Source organism: Crinia signifera, chromosome 1, assembly GCF_055691185.1.
Source record: "Crinia signifera chromosome 1, ASM5569118v1, whole genome shotgun sequence".
Lineage (NCBI taxonomy): Eukaryota > Metazoa > Chordata > Amphibia > Anura > Myobatrachidae > Crinia > Crinia signifera.
The window spans coordinates 335,316,514-335,326,880 of record NC_139217.1 but is presented as its reverse complement, the minus strand read 5'-3'; positions in this window follow the sequence as shown (position 1 = coordinate 335,326,880).

Sequence of the window (10,367 nt, the reverse complement as noted above, 5' to 3'; positions counted from 1 at the left end):
ACAAAAAATCTGGGGGTCCCCCGTATTTTGAAACCAGCACCGGGCTCCAACAGCACTCGGTGTCATGCCACAGCCGGGGGACACTTTTTATATAAGGTCCCCCGGCCGAAACATGAGCACCGTGGCTGGTCAGCCTTGGACGGGGTACCTGGAGGAGTGGGGACCCCCCCATAAAGGGGTCCCCCCCCCCAGGCTTCACCCGTCCAGGGCTGAAGCCCGGGGCTGTCACCGGCGTCCGTGGCCAGTGGACGCCGGCCTGATAGTGTTAAATCTTCCATACATAACATTGCTTGATACAGAAGAACTACAAGTGCCAGCAGACCTCCCCCGCATGCTGGGACTTGGAGAACCACAAGTCCCAGCATGCGGGGCATTAATGGGCCCGCTGGGACTTGTAGTCCACCTGTAAAAAGAATGTTAAAAAAAACACACACACAGAGCAGTAAAACTTTATTACACACACACACACACCTCACTTTTACACCGCTATACATACCGATCCAGGATCCAGCGCTGGTCTCTCTGCAGCAGAGCCGGACAGCCCGCACTGACAGCGGGCTGAACCGGCTTCCTCCGATGCAGCTAACAGCTTCTGTCGCGCTGTCCCAGCGCTACAGAGGCTGAGAGCGTGATTGGCCGATGCGTCTCCATGGAGACGCATAGCTCAGCCCTGATTGGCTGAGCTATGCGTCTCCATGGAGACGCATAAGCCAAAGACGCTCTCAGCCTCTGTAGCGCTGGGACAGCGCTACAGAGGCTGTTAGCGGCATCGGAGAGAGCCGGTTGTCCCCGCTGTCAGTGCGGGGGTAGCCGGCTCTGCAGCAGAAGGGAGACCAGCGCTGGATCCTGGATCGGTGAGTATGTGGGTGTAAAAGTGAGGTGTGTGTGTGTGCAATAAAGTTTTACTTCTCTGTGTGTGTTTTTTTTAAACATTCTTTTTACAGGTGGACTACAAGTCCCAGCGGGCCCATTAATGCCCCGCATGCTGGGACTTGTGGTTCTCCAAGTCCCAGCATGCGGGGGAGGTCTGCTGGCACTTGTAGTTCTTCTGTATCAAGCAATGTTATGTATGGAAGATTTAACACTATCAGGCCGACGTCCACTGGCCACGGACGCCGGTGACAGCCCCGGGCTTCAGCCCTGGACGGGTGAAGCCTGGGGGGGGGACCCCTTTATGGGGGGGTCCCCACTCCTCCAGGTACCCCGTCCAAGGCTGATCAGCCACGGTGCTCATGTTTCGGCCGGGGGACCTTATATAAAAAGTGTCCCCCGGCTGTGGCATGACACTGAGTGCTGTTGGAGCCCGGTGCTGGTTTCAAAATACGGGGGACCCCCAGATTTTTTGTCCCCCGTATTTTTGGAACCAGGACCGGTCCAAGAGTCCGGGGCTGGTTTCAGAAATACGGGGGACCCCTATGCTTTTTGTCCCCCGTATTTTTGGAACCAGCCCCAGCTCAATGAGCCCGGGGCTGGTTATGCTCAGGAGGGGGGACCCCACGCCATTTTTTTTTTTTTTGATGAACAAAAAATCGCACATTTCCTTAAATTCGCACATTTTCATGCCTAAAATTCGCACATTTTCATGCCTAAAATTCGCACATTATCGCACCTAATCGCACTTTTTATTCCAGAATTCGCACCTCATTAAATATGTGAATTCGCGGCAAAAATGCGATATTAAAAAAGTGCGATAATGGGCGATTTTGAAAGTGCGAAAAATTCTCATCCCATAGAATGTCACCCCCTATATTTATTAGCATTTCAACTAACTGGCAATACATTTCATTTGGATGAAATTGGTTTTACTAGTCCTTGCTGTTGTCTTGCATGATGTATAGAATACGGTGCCATATTAAAATCAACCAAAGTTACCTGCAGAGCTTTTACCCCATCCAGCAACAGTTCTGCTGTTGGCACCTGCCGAGTGCCTAATTTATCCTTCAGCCGCTGAATCTTAATTCCATTTAGCCGCCCTTCATCACAGAGCCGGCCCTAGCCTAAATGACGCCCTAGGCAAGATTTTGGCTGGTGCCCCCTAGCACCGCCACTAGTTCCGCCTCTGACCAGTGTTCCCTCTAAGCTATGCGCGCGCGCACACAACTTGTCGAGCGTGCGGACAGACATTACAACAGAGCGCACAAAGCAGCAGTGGTCCCTTTTTGCAGTTGTGGACCCAATTAATGTGTGTTTCACTCATTAACTACATTGTGTGCTGTGTTTTGAATGTTTAAATGTTTACTTTTATTTTGAAGTAAAGTTAACACAAATGCTGAACGTCATTTTCCAGTTATATATATGTGACGCACAAAAAAATTAAATTTCCTTCCAAAGTTGCACAGCCAAAATCTTTTGCCGCACACAGCCTTCGTAAAATTAGAGGCAACATTGCCTCTGACCCTGCTCCCCTTTCCCAGCACCACCAACCCTCATCATAGCAGTCATCATTTTGGTGCCCCTACCCGCAATATTTTAAATAGAAACAGTGCACACATTCGGTGCGCAGACCAAACAGGGATGTGTTCTTGCTGGGAAGGGGCATGGCCACACAATAGTACCCCCAATTCAAATTATGCCACACAGTAGTGCAACTTTATTCACATTATATCATGTGATGGTGTCCCTTATTCACGTTACATCACACAGTAGTAGCACTATACCTTATGTACATTACTCCTCACATTATTCACATTATACCCTTAGAAAAAAATCCTGAGAAAATATTGTATTTTAACCACCTCCTTGGCCACACTACAACCCAGCACAAAGCAGTGTGTGCTGGGCAGAGGAGAAGAGCTGCAGCTGCTACTGTCACTTAAGGGGAGGGGGCCCGGGGCCCCCACTGGGCCCTTCCATCAGACTTTGGCCTGGGTAATTTGTACCCCCTACCCCTTTCTCTCTGCACCCCTGATAATACCACACAGTAATGCCCCTTACACATGACACACATTATTAATGTCCTTATAACCATAATACCCCTTACACATTATGCAAATCTTTATTAATGCCCTTCATACACATAATGACACACATAATGCCCATTACACATATGTTGCACATTATTAATGCATTTATACATGACGCACATAAAGCCCCTTACACATATTATGCACATTATTAATGCCCTTATACACATGACACACTTAATGCCTGTTACACATATGTCACACATTAAAAATGCGTTTATACATGACACACATAATGCCCCTTACACATATGCCGAACGCTATTGCACAACCAACCCACCTGCAGACAGCACTCGCACAGCCGCTAACACTGTGACCTCTGCCTCTGCTTGGATACAGATGTTTCCTCATACATCTTGCCTCAATAGGCCATGCAACTCCTGGCTAGTTCTGCTAACGTTGGGTGCCTTTTTTGCTGAAAATTCATCTTATTTGCAATGTTATGTGACCAGCACACACAAGAAGCTTCCGATGATTAAAATGATATGTGGCACGCCTATATTCTGTGTGCGACTGTGGCTGTACCTGCATACGGAATGCTATGTTACAGTGATTTCCTTGAATACACTATTTCATATGCAGATACAGCCTGACTCACACACAGAATATAGGCATGCTGCATATCATTTTAATCAGCAGAAGCTGCTGATGCCCCTGGGTATTCCAAATGCCCTAGGCAATTGCCTAGTTTGCCTATGCCTAAGGCCAGCTCTGCTTCATCATCACGTACTTCCAAGTAGAAGAGCGACAGCCCTTTACTGCCCTGCAAAGAGTACAGAGACTGAGTAACATCTCAATGACAATTACAGTATGCTATCTAATAAATTATTATGAGAGTTTGGAACAACATAGTGTAGAATGAATAATTTGAACAGGATTTTTGGTCTTACCTGTTAAGTTAGAAACCTGGCAAGCAGTGGCAATGCACAACAAGAAAATAGTATTCCAGGTCAGTCAGTTTAAACTATAGAAACTTCCTGTAAAAGCTAGACATAAATCATTTCATCCTTCAGACTATAATGTCATACTTGGACCTTGGTATTGGTAGGTCCATAGAGTGGGTACCAAGGAGTTAAATTTGTTGAGTGCAGTGGGTGAGGCTCCTTCTAACCTACAGGTATACCAGGCTGCCACAGGCCAGCCATTTTTAATGCAAAATATGTTTATTGAATTTAAGGGGGGGGGGTACAATAAATGGGGTTACAGAATGCAAAATAGTCTTAACAATAATCCAACAGTATACAAAATTGTACGTATGTATGAGCGTAGAAAAGCTCAAGAAAGTCGGGGGTGGGGGGAAATGAGGTCATAGGGAGGGGGGCCAAGGTGGGGTAGGGGATTGGGGGGTGGGGGGGGACCCGATATAAAGCGTAAAGGTCTGTTAGGAGATAGTAGGTTTATATTCCTCTAGAGTAATTAAGGGGTGTGGGTGGAGTATGTGTGAGGTATATACGAGGTAGGGTCTGGGGCGTCGTCTGCGGACTGGGGTGTCACTAGGGCAGCTGTGGTGGGAGGGGATGAAGTGCTGTTCTATATGAGGGAGATTCTTTAAAGTTTATCCAAGCTGACCAAGTATCCCTAAAGGCGGCTGAGTCGTCTTCGGCCGAGCATACTATATCCTCCATATCCATGTAGGAGTCCAACCGGTTAAACCAGTCTAAAGTTGTTGGGGGAAGTGGCGAGCGCCACCGGACAGGAATTATATCTTGAAATTGAGCCTGTTGAGTAGTGGAATAACCAGAACAAAGGGTCTGATGGGGCTGGTTCTCCCAGTATTTTCCCAGAGATGGCAATAACATTACGCCAGTAGGGTTTTATGAGTGGGCAGCTCCACCAGATGTGTAGGAGGTCTCCTGGGCTCGCGGAGCAGGCCAGCCATTTTTGTCCTTGGTGCCTCAGGAAAAACTGATGTGAGTGTTCAAATATCCTCTGTAAAGTGCTGCAGAATATGTATGCGCTATATAAGAAACTGTTAATACATAAAACATGAAACAAAGTTTATGTATTATCTCAGGAACTGATCTTGAATGCCAGTCAATCATTGTCTTGCACATATTTAGTGCCAATTACATATCCCTAGTAGTGCCAGTTACATATCATGTCCCCAGTAGTGCTGTTACAGATGTCCCTAGTAGTGCCAGTTACATATCATGTCCCCAGTAGTGCTGTTACAGATGTCCCTAGTAGTGCCAGTTACATATTATGTCCCCAGTAGTGCTGTTACAGATTTCCCTAGTAATGCCAGTTACATATCATGTCCCCAGAAGTGCTGTTACATATGTCCCTAGTAGTGCCAGTTACATATCATGTCCCCAGTAGTGCTGTTACATATGTCCCTAGTAGTGCCGGTTACATATTATGTCCCCAGTAGTGCTGTTACAGATTTCCCTAGTAGTGCCAGTTACATATTATGTACCCAGTAGTGCTGTTACATATGTCCCTACATCCATACACATATTATAGATGTCCCCAGTAGTGCCAGTTACATATCATGTCCCCAGTAGTGCTGTTACATATGTCCATAGTTGTGCCGGTTACATATTATGTCCCCAGTAGTGCTGTTACAGATGTCCCCAGTAGTGCTGTTACATATCATGTCCTCAGTAGTGCTGTTACAGATGTCCCCAGTAGTGCTGTTACATATCATGCCCTCAGTAGTGCTGTTACATATGTCCCTAGTAGTGCTGTTACATATTATGTCCCCAGTAGTGCTGTTACATATTATGTCCCCAGTAGTGCTGTTACAGATTTCCCAGTAGTGCCAGTTACATATCCTGTCCCCAGTAGTGCTGTTACATATGTCCCTAGTAGTGCCAGTTACATATTATGTCCCCAGTAGTGCTGTTACATATGTCCCTAGTAGTGCCGGTTACATATTATGTCCCCAGTAGTGCTGTTACAGATTTCCCTAGTAGTGCCAGTTACAGATTATGTCCCCAGTAGTGCTGTTACAGATTTCCCTAGTAGTGCCAGTTACATATCATGTCCCCAGTAGTGCTGTTACAGATTTCCCTAGTAGTGCCAGTTACATATCATGTCCCCAGTAGTGCTGTTACATATGTCCCTAGTAGTGCCGGTTACATATTATGTCCCCAGTAGTGCTGTTACATATGTCCCTAGTAGTGCTGTTACATATTATGTCCCCAGTAGTGCTGTTACAGATTTCCCTAGTAGTGCCAGTTACATATCATGTCCCCAGTAGTGCTGTTACAGATGTCCCTAGTAGTGCCAGTTACATATCATGTCCCCAGTAGTGCTGTTACATATGTCCCTAGTAGTGCTGTTACATATTATGTCCCCAGTAGTGCTGTTACATATTATGTCCCCAGTAGTGCTGTTCCAGATTTCCCAGTAGTGCCAGTTACATATCATGTCCCCAGTAGTGCTGTTACATATGTCCCTAGTAGTGCCAGTTACATATTATGTCCCCAGTAGTGCTGTTACATATGTCCCTAGTAGTGCCGGTTACATATTATGTCCCCAGTAGTGCTGTTACAGATTTCCCTAGTAGTGCCAGTTACATATTATGTCCCCAGTAGTGCTGTTACAGATTTCCCTAGTAGTGCCGGTTACATATCATGTCACCAGTAGTGCTGTTACAGATTTCCCTAGTAGTGCCAGTTACATATCATGTCCCCAGTAGTGCTGTTACATATGTCCCTAGTAGTGCTGTTACATATTATGTCCCCAGTAGTGCTGTTACAGATTTCCTTAGTAGTGCCAGTTACATATCATGTCCCCAGTAGTGCTGTTACAGATGTCCCTAGTAGTGCCAGTTACATATCATGTCCCCAGTAGTGCTGTTACATATGTCCCTAGTAGTGCCGGTTACATATTATGTCCCCAGTAGTGCTGTTATAGATGTCCCCAGTAGTGCCATTTACATATCATGTCCCCAGTAGTGCTGTTACATATGTCCCTAGTAGTGCCGGTTACATATTATGTCCCCAGTAGTGATGTTACAGATGTCCCCAGTAGTGCTGTTACATATCATGTCCCCAGTAGTGCTGTTACATATCATGTCCTCAGTAGTGCTTTTACATATGTCCCTAGTAGTGCTGTTACATATTATGTCCCCAGTAGTGCTGTTACATATTATGTCCCCAGTAGTGCTGTTACAGATTTCCCAGTAGTGCCAGTTACATATTATGTCCCCAGTAGTGCTGTTACATATGTCCCTAGTAGTGCCAGTTACATATTATGTCCCCAGTAGTGCTGTTACATATGTCCCTAGTAGTGCTGTTACATATTATGTCCCCAGTAGTGCTGTTACAGAATTCCCTAGTAGTGCCAGTTACATATCATGTCCCCAGTAGTGCTGTTACAGATGTCCCTAGTAGTGCCAGTTACATATCATGTCCCCAGTAGTGCTGTTACATATGTCCCTAGTAGTGCCGGTTACATATTATGTCCCCAGTAGTGCTGTTACAGATTTCCCTAGTAGTGCCAGTTACATATTATGTCCCCAGTAGTGCTGTTACATATGTCCCTACATCCATACACATATTATAGATGTCCCCAGTAGTGCCAGTTACATATCATGTCCCCAGTAGTGCTGTTACATATGTCCCTAGTAGTGCCAGTTACATATTATGTCCCTAGTAGTGCTGTTACATATTATGTCCCCAGTAGTGCTGTTACAGAATTCCCTAGTAGTGCCAGTTACATATCATGTCCCCAGTAGTGCTGTTACACATGTCCCTAGTAGTGCCAGTTACATATTATGTCCCCAGAAGTGCTGTTACATATGTCCCTAGTAGTGCCAGTTACATATCATGTCCCCAGTAGTGCTGTTACATATGTCCCTAGTAGTGCCGGTTACATATTATGTCCCCAGTAGTGCTGTTACAGATGTCCCCAGTAGTGCTGTTACATATAATGTCCTCAGTAGTGCTGTTACAGATGTCCCCAGTAGTGCTGTTACATATCATGCCCTCAGTAGTGCTGTTACATATGTCCCTAGTAGTGCTGTTACATATTATGTCCCCAGTAGTGCTGTTACATATTATGTCCCCAGTAGTGCTGTTACAGATTTCCCAGTAGTGCCAGTTACATATCCTGTCCCCAGTAGTGCTGTTACATATGTCCCTAGTAGTGCCAGTTACATATTATGTCCCCAGTAGTGCTGTTACATATGTCTTTAGTAGTGCCGGTTACATATTATGTCCCCAGTAGTGCTGTTACAGATTTCCCTAGTAGTGCCAGTTACATATTATGTCCCCAGTAGTGCTGTTACAGATTTCCCTAGTAGTGCCAGTTACATATCATGTCCCCAGTAGTGCTGTTACATATGTCCCTAGTAGTGCCGGTTACATATTATGTCCCCAGTAGTGCTGTTACATATGTCCCTAGTAGTGCTGTTACATATTATGTCCCCAGTAGTGCTGTTACAGATTTCCCTAGTAGTGCCAGTTACATATCATGTCCCCAGTAGTGCTGTTACAGATGTCCCTAGTAGTGTCAGTTACATATCATGTCCCCAGTAGTGCTGTTACATATGTCCCTAGTAGTGCTGTTACATATTATATCCCCAGTAGTGCTGTTACATATTATGTCCCCAGTAGTGCTGTTACAGATTTCCCAGTAGTGCCAGTTACATATCATGTCCCCAGTAGTGCTGTTACATATGTCCCTAGTAGTGCCAGTTACATATTATGTCCCCAGTAGTGCTGTTACATATGTCCCTAGTAGTGCCGGTTACATATTATGTCCCCAGTAGTGCTGTTACAGATTTCCCTAGTAGTGCCAGTTACATATTATGTCCCCAGTAGTGCTGTTACAGATTTCCCTAGTAGTGCCGGTTACATATCATGTCCCCAGTAGTGCTGTTACAGATTTCCCTAGTAGTGCCAGTTACATATCATGTCCCCAGTAGTGCTGTTACATATGTCCCTAGTAGTGCCGGTTACATATTATGTCCCCAGTAGTGCTGTTACATATGTCCCTAGTAGTGCTGTTACATATTATGTCCCCAGTAGTGCTGTTACAGATTTCCCTAGTAGTGCCAGTTACATATCATGTCCCCAGTAGTGCTGTTACAGATGTCCCTAGTAGTGCCAGTTACATATCATGTCCCCAGTAGTGCTGTTACATATGTCCCTAGTAGTGCCGGTTACATATTATGTCCCCAGTAGTGCTGTTATAGATGTCCCCAGTAGTGCCATTTACATATCATGTCCCCAGTAGTGCTGTTACATATGTCCCTAGTAGTGCCGGTTACATATTATGTCCCCAGTAGTGATGTTACAGATGTCCCCAGTAGTGCTGTTACATATCATGTCCCCAGTAGTGCTGTTACATATCATGTCCTCAGTAGTGCTGTTACATATGTCCCTAGTAGTGCTGTTACATATTATGTCCCCAGTAGTGCTGTTACATATTATGTCCCCAGTAGTGCTGTTACAGATTTCCCAGTAGTGCCAGTTACATATCATGTCCCAAGTAGTGCTGTTACATATGTCCCTAGTAGTGCCAGTTACATATTATGTCCCCAGTAGTGCTAATACATATGTCCCTAGTAGTGCTGTTACATATTATGTCCCCAGTAGTGCTGTTACATATCATGTCCTCAGTAGTGCTGTTACATATTATGTCCCCAGTAGTGCTGTTACATATTATGTCCCCAGTAGTGCTGTTACATATTATGTCCCCAGTAGTGCTGTTACAGATTTCCCAGTAGTGCCAGTTACATATCATGAACCAAGTAGTGCTGTTACATATGTCCCTAGTAGTGCCAGTTACATGTCCCCAGTAGTGCTAATACATATGTCCCTAGTAGTGCTGTTACATATTATGTCCCCAGTAGTGCTGTTACAGAATTCCCTAGTAGTGCCAGTTACATATCATGTCCCCAGTAGTGCTGTTACATATGTCCCTAGTAGTGCCGTTTACATATTATGTCCCCAGTAGTGCTGTTATAGATGTCCCCAGTAGTGCCAGTTACATATCATGTCCCCAGTAGTGCTGATACATATGTCCCTAGTAGTGCCGGTTACATATTATGTCCCCAGTAGTGCGGTTACAGATGTCCCCAGTAGTGCTGTTACATATCATGTCCTCAGTAGTGCTGTTACAGATGTCCCCAGTAGTGCTGTTACATATCATGTCCTCAGTAGTGCTGTTACACATGTCCCTAGTAGTGCTGTTACATATTATGTCCCCAGTAGTGCTGTTACATATTATGTCCACAGTAGTGCTGTTACAGATTTTCCAGTAGTGCCAGTTACATATCATGTCCCCAGTAGTGCTGTTACATATGTCCCTAGTAGTGCCAGTTACATATTATGTCCCCAGTAGTGCTGTTACATATGTCCCTAGTAGTGCCGGTTACATATCATAGTAGTGCTTTTAGTAAAAAAAAAAAAATGTCACATTCTGGATACTATGGCTTTCGGGATAATTTGG